The following is a 16,795-nucleotide window of genomic DNA, read 5'->3' on the forward strand; positions in this document are numbered from 1 at the left end:
ATTGTTGTAGAGGAGGTGGAGAAAGTGGAAACAATGTGCACTGTTGATAGGAATGTAAAGTGATGCAGCCACTATGGAAAACAGTACAGTGGTTTCACAGAATTTTAAAAAAGAATTCATATCGTCTAACAATTACATTTTTGGTATATCCAAAAGAATTGAAAACAACATCTTGAAGAGGCATTTGAAACCCATGTTTGTAGCAACATTATTCACAATAGCCAAAAGATGGAAGTGAGCCAAGTATCAATTGACAAATGGGTGGATAAACAAAATATGGTATATACATACTATGATGGATTATTCAGACTTAAAGGAAAGAAATTCTGGTACATACTACAGCATGGATAAACCTTGAAGACGTAATGTTAAGTGAAATGAGCCAGTCACAAAAAGACAAATGTCGTATGACTCCACTAATATGAGATACCTAGAGCAGTCATATTATAGAGACAGAAAGAAGAGTGTTGGTTGCCACGGGTCGGGGGAAAAGGGAGTTGTTGTTTAACGGATATGGAGTTTCAGTTTTGCAAAATGAAACTAGTTTTGAAAATTGTTTGCACAACAGTGTGAATATATTTAACACTCCTGAACTGTACAATTAAAAATGGTTAACATTTAAAGTGGTTAAGATGGTAAATTTTATGTTATGTGTATTTTACCACAATTAAAAATAAAAAAGGAAAGCCCATTTAAAAATCATTTAGCATACTTCCAGAAAATACAGTGCACCAAGCTGAGGGAAAACCTTCTCCTCTTGCCCATCACCCCCTGCCCCTCCCACACGCATCCCACACACGTGCGAACACTGGTTTAATGCACAGCTGAACTGGAGAGAAATCCCCAGCTGCCACAAATGAGAGGGAGAGCAGCAAGCCCATATAGAGACCCAACAGCTCATGGGAATATCAGAAGCGAAGCAGGGCTTCAGGGTGAGAAGTTAGTGTTTTAGTTGCTGAGAGAGATAAAGCTCCCAGCCTTGCCTCTAGAACTGTGAAGTGCTATTTACGCTCTGAAATAGGGGCAAGAAAAACTGGGCTGGGCTGGACTGGGCAAGCTGCTAAGTTCTGCTGCCCACTTGGGGCCCTGAATAGAAGCAGTGTCACACATGAGAAAGCAGAACCAGGAGCCTTCACTATGGGGAAGCACGGGTTCTAATTTCACACTGCCTTTGTGAAGCATGAACGTGTCGAAAAACATGAACACTGAAAAAAAGTGGGTCCCAAACTGGAGATATCCACAGAGCCACTTCAAACATAAACATGCCGTTGTCAGAACCCAGGACACATGAGACTTGCTTGGAAAGCAACTCAGTAAATATGAGATGACAGTCAAAAATTACAGACTACATCAATTAATGAAGGAAAGAAAGCCACCAAGTGTGACAAATGGAAAAATGAATACCTAAAGAACCTTGTATTACAAATAAAATTTTGAAAGAGATTTTTAAATAATATGTGTAAAAAAATAAAGAAGGTAGTATAATTGTTTCAATTATACTGAAAGCTGTATACTTATGAGTTGTGCATTGTATGTGTATGTAAGTATCTGTACAGGTATATACCTAAGTATATACTTAAGTAAATTAAAAAAAAACCTTGGAAAACTAAAATAACATAAAATAAAAGATAAATAACATAGAAGGTGGTATGGGAACTTCTAGAAAAAAGCCCTCTATATTCCTTTGTTTTTTTTCAGAAACAAATGGAGACTATAATTAGTTTTGAAACTTGCTAAATATACATGTTAAAAATATGAGTGTCATTTCTTAAAAATATGTACTAATAGAGGGGGAAAAAACCAAGAGAATCAATCAAACGAATAAAACAGGAAAAGAGGGAATTTACAGGGGAAAAAAAACATGGTTAGGAGGAATCACCAAAAAACCCAGCAAAATTAAGTATAAATATACGCTTGTTATTATAGTAAAGATAAACCAATTAAACATACCTATTAAAGACAAAGATCCTCAAACTGGATTTTTTTTAATGCAGTTGTATGCTATTTATGAGAGACAATCATAGAAAGGTTGGAAATAAAGGAGTGAAAAAAATTAGATAAGTGCTAAATCAAGAAGACAAAAAAAATAACAGATTAGAGAATTGGGAAAACTTAATAACAAGCTTGGTGTAAGAGTTAAATAATCAACCTAACACATAGACAATTTCATTCTTTTCAGGCAAACATAGAGCACTTATGACAATTTACCATATTCAGGAACAATAAATTCAAGAAATTTTTTTTTTAAGATTTTATTTTTTCCTTTTTTCTCCCCAAAGCCCCCTGGTACATAGTTGTATATTCTTTGTTGTGGGTCCTTCTAGTTGTGGCATGTGGGACGCTGCCTCAGCGTGGTTTCATGAGCAGTGTCATGTCCGCACCCAGGATTCGAACCAAGGAAACACTGGGCCGCCTGCAGCGGAGCGCGCGAACTTAACCACTCGGCCACGGGGCCAGCCCCAAATTCAATAAATTTTTATAAATGTATATATATTTCAGTAAATTTTAAGTAAATCTAGATAACCAATATTACGCAAAGCATATTTTCTAACCAAAATGCAATAACACTGCAAGCAATAGAAAGATATTTATCACCACTTCTACTTTAGTTTGGGAGGTTAAAAAAATACTTCAAATTAATTAAAGGGGGAAGAAGAAATCTTAATGGAAAATAGGACATTAAAATTAACAACTGAAAAGAGCCACAGGAAGTTAGAACTAGAACACAGAGTTAGCCTGTAGAGTGAGCAGATGATGGAAATTAAAAGATAACAGAAAAAAAAATAAGGCAAAGCAAAGAAATACTAAAGGATCAAAAAACAAAAGTAAGTTGTTTCTTAGAGATCAATGTAATGAAGAAACCTCTGGTAATACTGGTTAAGAAGAGAAAGAAGGCACAGATAAACAGTATTTAGAATGACAAAAGGGCACATAACAGATAGTAAAGATTTTAAACCTCATAAGAGAACACTACGAATAAAATTGTCCAATGCATTTGAAAACAGGTAAAACAGACAGTTTTCTAGAAAAAATATAATTTTCCAAAACCAATTGGACACCTCTGTGAAGTGAGATTTTTATTCCCATTAGACAGAAGAACAGTGATGCTTAGAGGGTCTGAATGACTTTCTCGAAGTTAAAAAGCCAGTAAGTCCACCATTTTTAGGGGAACAACATTTGGGTAGTGGAAAGATGCACATTTTAGAGTCAGACAGTTTCAAATTTGAGCTTTTATCATTTACCTCATAAGTGGCCCTTGGACAGGCTGGGCCTCTCTGAGTAAAATGGGAGTCATATAATTGCTGTTTAACAGTCTGGTTTTTATGAAGATTAAATAAGGGTCTATCTGAAGACACTTGTAAAAATAGAATGCCCTGTGCAAATGTAAGTAGTAATATCGTTTACTAACTTTTATTTTTTTCTTAGATTTGTCAGTAACACATTTTCTAGATTAGAATAAGCACTTCCTAACAGATAAGTGCATTAGGATACTTTCTATTTATTTATCTGTGTCTGTGCATCCACCTCCATGTCTCCTGGCTCTCTCTACATACAAAACCATGAATACTCTATTCTGGAACTTTAAACACCCTGACTCTTGAAAAGTATTGCTAATGAGGGATACTTTCTTAATGTGCTGATTCAGTATTTGCTTCCTATAATACATCATTTTCACCCTGTAATTATACACACTAAAATTGCTAGATAAATTTGCTATTTGGCACTTCATTGTTCTAACTCGCACTGAATGCCTGGTTTATTGTATTCATTCAGCAGAGAAGTTTTTCTGAAAGCTGCACTCTGATACAACAACCAGCCTTTTTTCCCCACATCCCACCCCTCTCCCACATGGAATTCTAGTCAATCTAATCCCCTTATGAGAAATATCCCATATCCATTATGATTTCCTGCCTGGATGCCTTTCCACGGGCTGTCCTTTCTGCCTGGAATCTACCCTCCTTCTCCCCTTTTTGATCTCTGCCTGACTTTTAACCATTATTTTGTGCCCAGATCAGGTGTCACTTTTTCCTTACAGTCTCTGGTTGGCCCCAGAACACAATGCTGATTGTATCCCCTACTGTCCTCTAGCACTTCCTTATATAATTTATATGATAATTATACTGTCTTACATGATAGTAATTTGGGTTTGGATGTATCTTCTCTTCTGGATTATAAATACCAGTGTCTGTATCCTGCACTATTTTTAATCCCTTGATGCCTTGTACATATCAAGCATTCAATCAATAATTGTTTAATGAGAAATGGAAAAGGCTGCCATCAGTGGAAAATTTATATATAAGAGTTTGAAAGTACCACAGTTCCAAATGAGAGGATGTGGTGTTCCTATCATTTCATTTTAGTTTTATCTCCTGCATTCATACTTATTTCCAGGAAAGGAAACCTCTAAAAGAAAAATGAGAGTGATAACGATTTTAATTAACAATGTTAAATGTTTACTTGGTACTGATTAAAACACTGAAAAAGTTTAAAGAATGAAACTTAACCATGTACTTTAAGAATGCATACTACATATTGCTTGTAGTCATACTACATGACAAATACTTTTTAAAAATTATTGAAAGGAATATTCAGCACATTTCCTCAAAACATTCACTGGGATATCAGGGAAGCAATATATCTGTAGTGACAGTGTGAGGTGTATTATGAAATTAGGCCAAATAGCAAAAACAGGAATTTTCCTTCGTCACCTCTCTTTTTTTAATTTAATTTTTAAAGATATGCATCAGTTGGCGTTTAGAAAAAGAAATTTATCATTAACAAACTATATCAGTGTCTTAATGTATTCATATACAGGATTGCTGTTGTTATCAGTTATTTATATTGGGGATTTAAAATAAAGTATAGTTTAAAATTAATTTTGCCAGCATACATTTTATAGAGAGAGAGAAGTAGAGAGAGAATCTAATATAAAATATTTTAATCCATTTTGCTTTTTGAACTAAACTTTCCTTTGTGTTTTTGCCGGAATAGAAGTCATTATGCTGGATTACCCCCTTTAAGATCTGTAGCTGTGTGCTTTGCATTTGCAAGTTTCATCTATACATAAGTAATTTCAGAGACCACATCCCGCTGGGGTCTTCTTTTTTCACGTGCAGAAACTTAGACTTTCTTGGATTTAGAGATTGTCTCTTGTGAAATCTGATGCTATTTATGATGCAAAGTATACAAATAAGAAAAGCAAAATATTTATGAATAATTTATCTGCCTCCTCCATGTTCATTGTCCAGTTTCTTAGCTGACATTTAATTATAATAAACACATTTTAACAGTTTTATCCAAGTAGTAACACTCATAATATATTTGACTACCCTTCATTTTAGGCCAAAACCTTACATTTTTAGTTAGTCCCTTTTACATTTTTTAAACTATTCTTCAGTTCATACTTCATCTGAAAAGTAGTCTGTGAGTTATTTCTCACTAAAGAACACTGTAAGACTTTTAGTATAATGATAAAGGCTGAGACTAGAATTGCATGTGTTTGATGAATATCAAATAACAATGGCGAGTCTTGGTTCATCAAATATTGCTGCAAATTAGCAACGAGGATCTGGTACTGCAGAGCTGAAGTCTGGGGAGCTTGGGATTTGTCAAAGAGGGGACATAGGGAGCAATAGGGACAAGAGGAAGGAAAATGCAAGACTGGAGTTGATCCTGGAAATGTGAGTTTGGATCAGTGTCAGAGAGCCTTATTTAGGAATTTAATTTGATTTTTTTTAAAGATTTTATTTCATTCCTTTTTCTCCCCAAAGCCCCCCAGTACACAGTTGTATATTCTTCGTTGTGGGTCCTTCTAGTTGTGGTATGTGGGACGCTGCCTCAGCGTGGTTTGATGAGCAGTGCCATGTCCGCGCCCAGGATTCGAACCAACGAAACACTGGGCCGCCTGCAGCGGAGCACGCGAACTTAACCACTCAGCCACGGGGCCAGCCCCTGAATTTAATTTGATTTTTATAGGTACATTTTCATAGGTGTGGAAATCATACTGGCAAAGATTTTAGGTGAATGACTTTATGTGATACCCAGATGTGGATATGACATAGTGAGATATAGTTCTCTTCCAGATATACTAAATATATTAAGAAGAAAATTGGTTGGCACTATCAGGATTTTAACAGTTGGCAGGAAACATTATCTAACTAGAAATTGATAATGTGTTTTCATTCCATTTTTATTATAACTATCTTCTATTCTTGGCAACTGTGTTTGGTTGTATTATTGTTCAAATTATCTGCTGCACTCGCTGGGGAAAGATTAGATTTCCCTCGCCCATTCAGTCCTATTCACATGACTTGCTCTGGCCAAGGAAATGAGTGTGGAACCAAGCTGTGTCACTTCCGAGCTGAAACTTTAAGAGCAAGGATTTGCCGTGTCCTCTTTTCCCTTTGGAGTAAAGTTGGCAATGTCCCAGAATAGATGTTCCTTTAGCTATGGTCACAGAGTACAAAAATGTGGAGCAGACCCACCAGTGACCTCAGATGGACCTGTAATGTGAGCAAGAAACTAACTCAGTTTGTGGACTGGGATTTGGGGCTCTGTTGTTACCTCTGCATAACCTATTCTCTTCTGACTGGTAAAGCAAGATGAACTGTATTCCACTGTGGAAATGGCAGAAAATTTTTTAATTTAAGTTATAAAAGGAAGCTCATTTTTTTCAAACTATTAAACAAATAATAGTACAAGGAGAAGAAAAATACGGTAAATAATCACAAAAGGAGTTAGCAAGTGCCTTAAGTTTGGGGAACGCTGCTCTAGGTGGTAGGGAGCTGTTAAGGCTTTTAAGTCGGGGCTAACGTGAATGGCTTTGGGTTTAGAAGTTAAAATTCTGATAGGAAAAGGAAGAATTTTTAAAAGAACAGGTAGATGGTAAGGCAGGGCATTTGAAATTTATTAATATAAGGGATGTGGAGGGGTACCATCTGCATTTTAAAATATATTTGTATGCATTTAAATTTATATTTAAACATTAATATTTTAAAAATGATAAACTATTATGTTATATAAATACATTATTATATTATAATTAAAATTATAAAATATATTTTTTAATACAGACACATAAAAGGAAGATTATCATGTTGCTGTGATACAGAAAGAAGAACAGCATTGGAAATCCAAATACTCTCAGAAAGTTTCTTGCTAGGGGCCAGCCCAGTGGCACAGGGGTTAAGTTTGCACGTGCCGCTTCCGCTGCCAGGGGTTCGCCGGTTTGGATCCCGGGTGCGGACATGGCACCGCTTGGCAAGCCATGCTGTGGCATGCGTCCCACATATAAAGTAGAGGAAGATGGGCATGGATGTTAGCTCAGGGCTAGTCTTCCTCAGCAAAAAGAGGAGGATTGGCAGCAGATGTTAGCTCAGGGCTAATCTTCCTCCAAAAAAAAAAAAGTTTCTTGCTAGACTGCATGTGTGAACTAAACCCAGTTTTTCAGATTAAAGAGCTGCTGCCTCAATACACATCATTTAGTATTCAAGTCCTTCCTACTCTCATGGTTTCAGTGCCAGCTTTAAAAAAATAAACAAAATAGTTTTTCCATTATGTATGATCTTGGTTTACAGGTTCTTACTGTTTGTACAACAATGACTGCGTGTTTTATCACTTGGAATTTGCATAGACATTCATGAACTGGTATCAGTCAGAACCCCTATGGCTTCAAAATGATGCCAGAATGGCAAGTGGAAACTATCAGAACACATTACTTTGTCCCCATGATTTCTAGGAAGAGCTCATTATAACGCCCTTCACTGTATCATGACTGGTCTTTTATTGTGACAAGTGCTGTTTTTTCCGTCTAAGAATTTTATTTTTAAAATAAATATTTCCAAGTATTTGCCAACTTCATTTTCATTCCAGAGACACATGTGCCCTGGAACCCTCTAAAAAAATAAAATAGATAAAAATTTATTTTTCCTTATTGTTGTTGTTTATTTGATATATGAGTTATAGGGGAAAGATTGGATATAGACCTATTCTGTATGGACAAACCCATAAATGTTAATATTCTTATGTTTAATTATTGATAGTTGGATTTTATAACAGAATTTAAATCTTATTCACATTGGTAAGGTATTTGTAGCTGGAAGTATGAAGAGTTTTTTCTAAAGTCATTTTGTAACATTGGAATTTGATATTGTGCTACATGCTATTAAAAATGTATTAAAAAGACACAGACATTACCTCAAGATTGATAATCTAGGACAGATAGATAGCAACCTTTATACAAGCCTACTTAAAAATTATTGTAAAGAAATGAATGTTCCTTTTACAAATACATAAAGAAAGAAAAGTATTTACCATGTACACTGCTTAGGGTCAAGGATATTGCAAGAGAACGTGTGAAAATATGTCGTAGAATGTGCAAATATGGAATGAGTTTTATAAGTCAGCCCTGGCTTTTAGGAATTTCAAATAATGGAAGGCTTGAGGAATAAAAGTTTATGGCAAACTATGGGACAGAGTATTTCAGATACAAAACATGGATTGTAAATGTTTACAAAATTGGGTGTTCCAACCCTAAAAAATATTTTTAAATAATGGGAATTCCCCCATCACAATGCCTTACGTGAACTTTTTATGACATAACTGAGGGAAAAAATTTACAAACTATAAAACCATTTATAAATCATTAATTTCTTCTCAGCTTTTAAGGTTCATGAAAATATATCGTATATTATTCTTTATTCTCTTTTCCAGCTTCATTGAGGTATGATTGACAAAAATTGTATATATTTAGGTTGTACCACATGATTTTTTAAGGTGTACAACATGGTAATTTAGTACACTGTGTATACATTGTGAAATGCTTACCACAATCAAGTTAACACGTCCAGCACCTCACACGGTTACCTTTTGTGTGTATGTTTGTGTTGAGAGCTTTTAAGATGTACTCTCGGTAAATTTCAAGTACATAAGACAATCCTATTAACTCTACTCACCATGCTGGACATTAAATCCCTAGATCTTATCCATCTTCTAAGTGAAAGTCTGGCCCTTTGACCAATATTGCCACTGGCAACTGCCGTCCCACTTTCTCATTCTACGAGCTTGCCTTTTTAGGTTCCACATATAAGTGAGATCATGCAGAATTTGTGTTTCTGCATCTGACTTATTTCACTTAGCATTATGCTCTCCTGGTTCATCCATGTCCTCCCGAATGGGAAGATTTCCTTTTTATGGTTGAATAATATTCCATTGCATATGTATACCACGTTTTCTTTATCTATTCGTCTGTGGATGGGCACAGGTTTTTTCCATATCTTGGCTCTTGTGAATAATGCTGCAGTAACGTTTTTTATTCTTAATGAAAATTTCATTGAAAGCTTAAAAATGAGATTGATGTGTAATACGTGGAAACGCATTTATTAAGGCATTCGAGCCATCAAACTTCTGAAGCTTAGGGGATGGGAAACTATTGTTCATATAACTATACTGTTTTGTTTTCTGTGAGTGCAGGCTAGTTGACTGAAAACCGATTGACAATGGGAAATCATCTCATTTGTTTTAACATTGAGCTTTTTAGGAAGTACTTGATTGTACAGACCTATTGTTACTTTTTAATTATTTGGCTTAGGAAACAGGCATTCAGAATTCTGCTCCAGAGAATCAAGGGACGAAGGAAAGGGGCAGAGCAGTGTTGAGTCAACGTTTTCTATTTCAGTAATGTCTGAAACTTTTCTACATCTGTGCATTCAAACTCTAGTTTTCATCTGGAGGAAAGTGTGTACGAAACGTCTTATCTGCATTTATTATGCCTATTTATTTATTCAACAAACTGTGAGTAATAACTTTGCTTATAACCCAAAATAGAATTGCAGAGCTTGGTATTGGTAAAAATTTGGGGGAGATCAACTAGGACAGTGCGACACACTTGAAAAAGAATTTCCAAGGTATCATAAAGCGGAGAAATGTCCTTGCCCTGGGCGCTGTCACAGAAGCTACTTTTAGGAACATCAAACAAACAAAGGATGTTTGGCCAGAACATCCTCTTCCCTGTTAACGGAGCTGTCATTGTAAGTTCTTCATGGATTCATAAGATACCTGATGTCTTGGGAGCAGTGAACATTTTAGCAAATAATTTTTGATCTATTATAACAACTTTGCTCCTTTAAATAGAAATTAAGAAGGTACACAGAAATATTTCATGTCTTACAATTAAACCAGGAAACGTGTTTAGTACTGCTGCCCAGTTAAGTCTGAGGATTTTTATGGCATTATTTCTGTCTGCCCTAAGCCAGGAGGGAGGCAAGTTCTGGGAAACCACGTTAGTATAGGGGAGGAAATTTTTCCCCTACCCATCTTAGGTTCTGGACTGTGCTCTGTAACAAAAGAAAAATTAACAAGAAAAAACAAACAGAAGTTTATAAGCATGTATATCTCATATATATGGGAGAGAAACTCAGAAAGGAGTAACCCAAAGAGGTGGCCTAGAATTCAGGTTTATATAGCATCTTAAACAAAGAACAATACATTTTTAGAGAAATGACAAGACAAAGGAAAAGGACCTTGAGTCTCTAGAGGTGGCATATTGTAGGAAGGCAAATATATGGGAAAGGAGTGGGAGATAAAGGCTGGTTAGTAAAGTTCATTATGTAGATTCCTCTGTGCCATCGACAGGCTGGTAGGGTCTAAAGTTGCTCTGTGATTAACTTTTGTCCTTCCTGTTAGAGAGGGAAGAAGGGACACTTTTGTAAATTTATATCCTGCTTTTAGGCAAATAGGAAGAGGGCAGAGAGCTTTTCCTGCATTTGCTACTGCTTAATTGCCTTCAGCTCAAAATGTCAAAAAGGCTTATTTTGGCATAACGTCTTCTGGTTCCCTTCATTTGGCATAACTAGGAAGGGGGATCACACACCTAGGGACGTCACTTTGGTCAGAGGAGTGACCCAAGGAAGCTCAAAAGAGGAATTCGGTGTAGGAATGCACGAAATAGATTAGGAAGCATGGGTAGAAGACAAAGAGCTGGAAAATGCTATCATAAAGCTATCCAAATTGGAAGGACAAGGAAGAGAAGAAACTGGAGAAATAGAATGAAGATAAAGCAAGGCAAGCCTATACAAGTTCAAGGAATGTATATCTTGGAGCTGGCTCAGGAAGCACTCTGAGAACGTAGTCAGCCTTGTCTGGAGGAGCTTTCTCATTTGTAGATCTTTCTTGGCTGGGCAAGGAGCTGCCTTTGAAGTAAGCAGAACTCCCCCAGATATATTATTGACAGAGTGCTGAGAAGACTCACTGCTTTGAGTTTTTCTTAGAGATTTAGTATTGAAATACAGTGGATATATTTTTAAATATCTGTATACAGTGGATTTTGATATTTTTAAAACATGTATTTCAAATATATTAAATGATGAGGACAGAATAGTATGTGTAGCCTTAAATTTTATGATCTACTGTGTACAAATAACTATTTTATGAATGCGGATGAAGGGCACTCTATCTTTGTTTCATTAAACCCCTCAGCAGCCATCAGTTGCTTTTCTCTACTGGCTTCTATAAATGTTTCATGTCCTGTAGTGCAACAGTTTCATTTCAGACAAGGCACTGTTTTCTGCATTATGTGAGTGGCTGAGAGAATATAAATTATCTGAAGCCTAAATCTGTGGCAGATCATCCACAAGTAGAAGCTGACAGAGACTATCCTAAATTGAAACGGGAGTGGAGTTGATCATCCTGTGGATTTACCTGTGACTTGTAGCAGCAGTGTAACTTTGACTGGTGACCTCCTGCATCCCACCCAAGCACACACACACACCACCCCCAAAATGAGCAACACACAACCATCTGGTTGTGATTTAGTCTGATTCTTTAAAAAGAGACTTTGTAGCCCTTGTGAGTTTGTGCTGAGCACTCCTTAGTGAGATGTTCAGAGAACTTAATGTTCTCCCAATACCCTTCATTCCTCTTTCATCTTCCAGGTCAAAGATGGAATGAGATGTTTCTGTGTGTGCTGCCGTTTTCAGAAGAGAAGGATAAAGTCACTCACTACCTACATTTGTGGCTCAAGGCATTCTGAAATTGGAAATGGGCCAAACCACAATGGAATAATAATATACTAGCCCAAGATAAAATAAACAATCAAGCATGCCTAGTGTATTAGATATAAAACAAATTTAAAGCATCTGATCCTCTAAGCATTTTTTATTAAACTCTTTCAAACTCTTAAAAATAGTAATGTTCAGAATTCTTGTGAATTCAGTAGAGCATTACTTTTCACCAACTTCTCTAAGTAAAATAAAGGCAAATGGACAGAGATTCTGGCAGCAGAGCCCAAAGAGACCCATGAAAGGGCAGGTTTATTTGTCTTTTAATCTAGTATTTTATTTTTTTAATGCATATGAATTTTCTTTTATATTCTAAAATATAGCCGTATTCAGTTTAAGATTACAATTTTTATTACTTATCCATCGATTTTTCTTCAGTGAGAAAAGGAAAACTTTTATTCCTAGAAAATGTGCTATTTTATCCTGTGGCACATCAGAACATATGTAATTTGAGAAGCATGACAATAAAGCATGGACCCAACCAAGAAACAAACCCATAGTTCACACAAATTAAAAAGAACTAGGCAAATTCTTGTGAAACTGTTTCACACCAGTTCAGTATCAGTCTAAGACGCATTGTAGGCCTCATGTTACAGTTAGGATTTTTGGAACACTGTAGAGTCTACAGTATAGATAATTAAATAAGACTTGAATATCTAATTGAATTTCTGGAATTAAAAAAATGCTCAGAACAGAAGGGAAAGTATTTCAGAAATCTATGGCTCCATAATATCACTAATGGACTCTGAAACATGAACATTAACAGGTTATTCTACTTCTGCAGCTTTTTTGGCTATATTTATTTGACATTTGGCTCTCTTTTATAGAATGGTGGACGTGATATAATTTAACTAAAATAACAGTTAACTATTTTTCCCAGACTGGAAATGTAAGAAGTGACTTTCATTGTCGCTAGCATATACTGAGATACTTTTCAAAGCTAATAATCCTCATGCACTTAAGTACAAATGCATTCATTCTTAAGTTTGTAAAAATGTTCATCAACTCTTTTTCATTAAATCTTATACAATTATGACAATGCTTAGTATTATCAGAATCTTAATTAAATTTCTTTAGAGAGTATGTTATTTGACATAATAAAATCAGCTCTCAAGCCCTTTTGTGTTTTCCCTAAAGTAATAGAGTTTTTCAATTTACCTTTGATTTGGAAAAAGTTTAGGCTAATAAAAAAAAGGTCCAATGAGGAAATTATGAATAATTTATTAAATGTCTTTGATTAGCTTAGTCCTCATAACCTATCAATTGCTGTCTCTACATCTCTAGCTCATTTCCTTGGGAGGTAAAGCAATGTCATTAAAACTCCAGAAATAGAATCTACGTCAGAATGGTTGATTAATTTGTTGAAGTCCCTAGTCTTCACATTTTTAAGTCACTTTAACTCTTAATTGTCATAAATAAAACAGTGCAGGCAAAATTTAAGAGAGTATTCCTGATCAGTTTCCCTCCTCTTGGAAGATGTTATTATGGCCTTACAGAATTTGGCAATATAATATTGATGAAGTAATAGGAAATCACTCACATTGGAAATGGTCCAAAATTGAAGTTTTCAAAAGATGGAGTGTTACCTAAGATGTGGCATTGTAGGCCTCAGAGAATTCCCAAGAATGATATTCTTCAATGTAAAATGGAAACTCCAATTTAAAATGTGTGTAGTATAGGAGCTCTGTTTAATTAATATTGCAAATTAAATCTTTTTAATTATTATTTAAAATTTTAACTCAAACAGCAGGCCAACTTGGATTCAGGGATGGTAGTGGCAGCAGCAGTGTTTTTAAATCTTACTGAATCTTTTTCACCCCCCCCAGTTAAAAAAAACATTTGCAAGGAATGACCTTATTTAAATCTTGATTCAAACAAATTGTGAAAAAATTCTTTTTAAAAGACAATCAGGGAAATCTGAACAGTGACAGGCTCCTTAATGCTATCAAGAAATTATTGTTAATTTTTTCAATGGAAAAATTCTATTGTTTTCATATTTTTAAAAAGTCCTTGCAGAGATACATACAGAAATAGTTACAGATGAAATAATATGTTATCTGTCATTTGCCTCAGAATAATCTAGAAGAGGTGAGAGTTAGTGCGGGTTTAGATGAAAAGAACTGGCAATGTATTTATAGTTGTTGAAAATTCATTATGGATATATCAGTATAAAATGTGTATATGAATTATACTGGTAGTCTTTTGAATATATTTGAATGTATAATAAAGGAACAGGTTATATCAAAATAAATGCTGGCCTAGATCAATGACTAAAAATTAAAGCAAAAAATGGTAGTTAAGAAGCAAACAGGAGAAATAACATAAAATGTATTGTGAAAATATATGCAATTAAGGCAACAGAAATCTTAAAGAAGAGAAAGAGTAACAAAGGACAGATGGGATAAATATAAAAGAAACAGATAGTAGATTTAAACCAACTATATTGATAAATTACGTTAAATGTAAATGGTCTAGAAACTCCAAATAAAAAGCAGAAATTGCCCAAGTGGATTAAAAAAAGCAAGACTTAACTATTTGCTGTCTGGGGGAGGGGACAGTAATTTAAATATAAAGACATATATGGGTTAGAAGTAAAGGGATAGAAACAGACATACCATGCAAACACTACTCATATGAAAACTGGAGTGGTTTTGTTAATATTAGACAAAGAAGGCTGCAAAGAGGCCAGTTCATCAAGAAGACATAAGAATCTTAAATGTATATTTCTGTAATAGTAGGGCGTCAAAAAATGCATAAAGCAAAAACTGAATCCACAATTAATTGGAGAGTTTTTCACTACTCTCTCTCAGTAATTGATAGAACAAATAGACAAAAATAGTAAAGAAACAGAAGACTTGAACAATACTGTCAACCAACTGGACAGTTACAGGACATTCCACCCAACAACAGCAGAATCCATAGTTTTTTTCAAATGAATATGGAACATTACTAAGATCTACAGTATTCTGGGCTATAAGACAAGTCTGAAAAATATCCTGTAATTCATGCAAAGTACATTCTCTGACCACAATAAAATTAACTTAGAAATCAGTAAAAAAAAAAAAAAAGGCTTTTGCAAAAATTCCCAAATATTTGGAAATTAAACAATCACTTTTCCAAGTAATCCATGGTATAAAGAAGAAATCAAAAGATAAATTAGGAAATATTTTGAACCCAGTGAAAATATATAAAAAATGTTGTGTTGCAGCATAAAGCAATGCTCAGGACAAATGTATAGTTTAAAATAATTATATTAGAAAATAAGAAAAGTCTAAAATCATCAAGGATCTAAACTTCCAATTATGAAGCTAGAAAATGAATAACTAATAAAACCCAAAGTAGAAGAAAAGAAATAATACAGAGCCGAAATCAATAAAATAGAAAAATGGGAACTCAGTAAATAAAGTAAGTGAAATCGAAAGCTATTTTTTAAGAGGTCAGTAAAGTTGACTAAGTTATGCCTAGACTCATCAAGGGGGAAAAAAAAGAGAGAAGACGTCGTAACTCACCACTATTAGAATTAAGAGAGAGGACTTAGATGAAATGAACAAATTTTTTTTTTTTGACGAAGATTAGGCTGAGCTAACATCTGCTGCCAATCCTCATTTTGCTGAGGAACACTAACCCTGAGCTAACATCCGGGCCCATCTTCCTCTACTTTATACGTGGGGACGCCTGCCACAGCATGGCCTGACAAGCGGTGTATAGGTCCACACCTGGGATCCAAACCAGAGAACCCTGGGCCACTGAAGCAGATGTGTGAACCTAATGACTGCGCCACCAGGCTAGCCCCCAGCAAAATTTTTGAAGACACAAATTTCCAAAACTGACACATAAAAAATAGAAAACCTAAGTCTTCTTATATCTATTTTTAAAATCAAGTTTATAATTAATAACCTCCCCAAAAAGAGAACCCCAGACCCAGATGGCTTTATTGGTGAATAACAGATATTTAAGGAAGAAATAATATTAATCCTACATAAACTCTTTTAGAAAATAGCTGGGGGAGGTGGGAGGAACAACTTCCCAACTCATAAGGCTGATATCATCTTGGTACCAAAACCATACAAAAACTACAAGAAGGGAAAAATTACAGACCAACATCCCAATATTCCTTACATGTATACACATAGAAATTCTCAAATTGAATCTAGCAATATAAAGGAATGCAAGGGTGATTTAACATTTGAAACCAATTGATATAATTCATCATATGTAAAGAATAAAGGATACCATCTCAATAAATGCAGAAAAAAGAATTTGACGAAGTTTGACATCCATTTATGATAAAAACTCTCAGAAGGCTAGGATTGGAGGGAAATGTCCTCAACCTTTTAAAGGACATTTGTGAAAAACCTACTACCAGCTTCATACTTAATGGTGAAAAATGAAATATTTCCCTCTAAGATTAGTAACAATGTAAACATGTCCAGTTTACCACTTCTGTGCAACATTTTACTGGAGGTCCTAGCCAGTGTAATAAGGCGAGACAAGGCATACAGGTTGGAAAGGAAGATGTACTCTATTTTCAGTTGACGTTATTTTTGCATAAAAGCTACCAGAACAGGGGCCAGCCCCAGGGCCCAGGGCCTAGTGGTTAAGTTTGGCACACCCTGCCCAGGTCCAGTTCCTGGGTGCAGACCTACACTGCTCGTTGGCAGCCATGCTGTGGCAGTGACCCACACACAGAATAGAGGAAGATTGGCATGGATGTTAGCTCAGGGCAAATCTTCCTCAAG

General features: G+C 35.3%; 1 protein-coding gene across 1 annotated transcript in view; it reads left to right on the top strand.

Moving 5' to 3' along the window:
* The window catches only part of LOC123276289 (uncharacterized), a 76,526-nt gene that overhangs the window by 5,127 nt on the left and 54,604 nt on the right, over positions 1–16,795 (top strand). The gene's annotated exons all lie outside the window — the stretch shown is intronic.

The sequence above is a fragment of the Equus asinus genome, chromosome 3 (assembly GCF_041296235.1).
Source record: "Equus asinus isolate D_3611 breed Donkey chromosome 3, EquAss-T2T_v2, whole genome shotgun sequence".
NCBI classification, from domain to species: domain Eukaryota; kingdom Metazoa; phylum Chordata; class Mammalia; order Perissodactyla; family Equidae; genus Equus; species Equus asinus.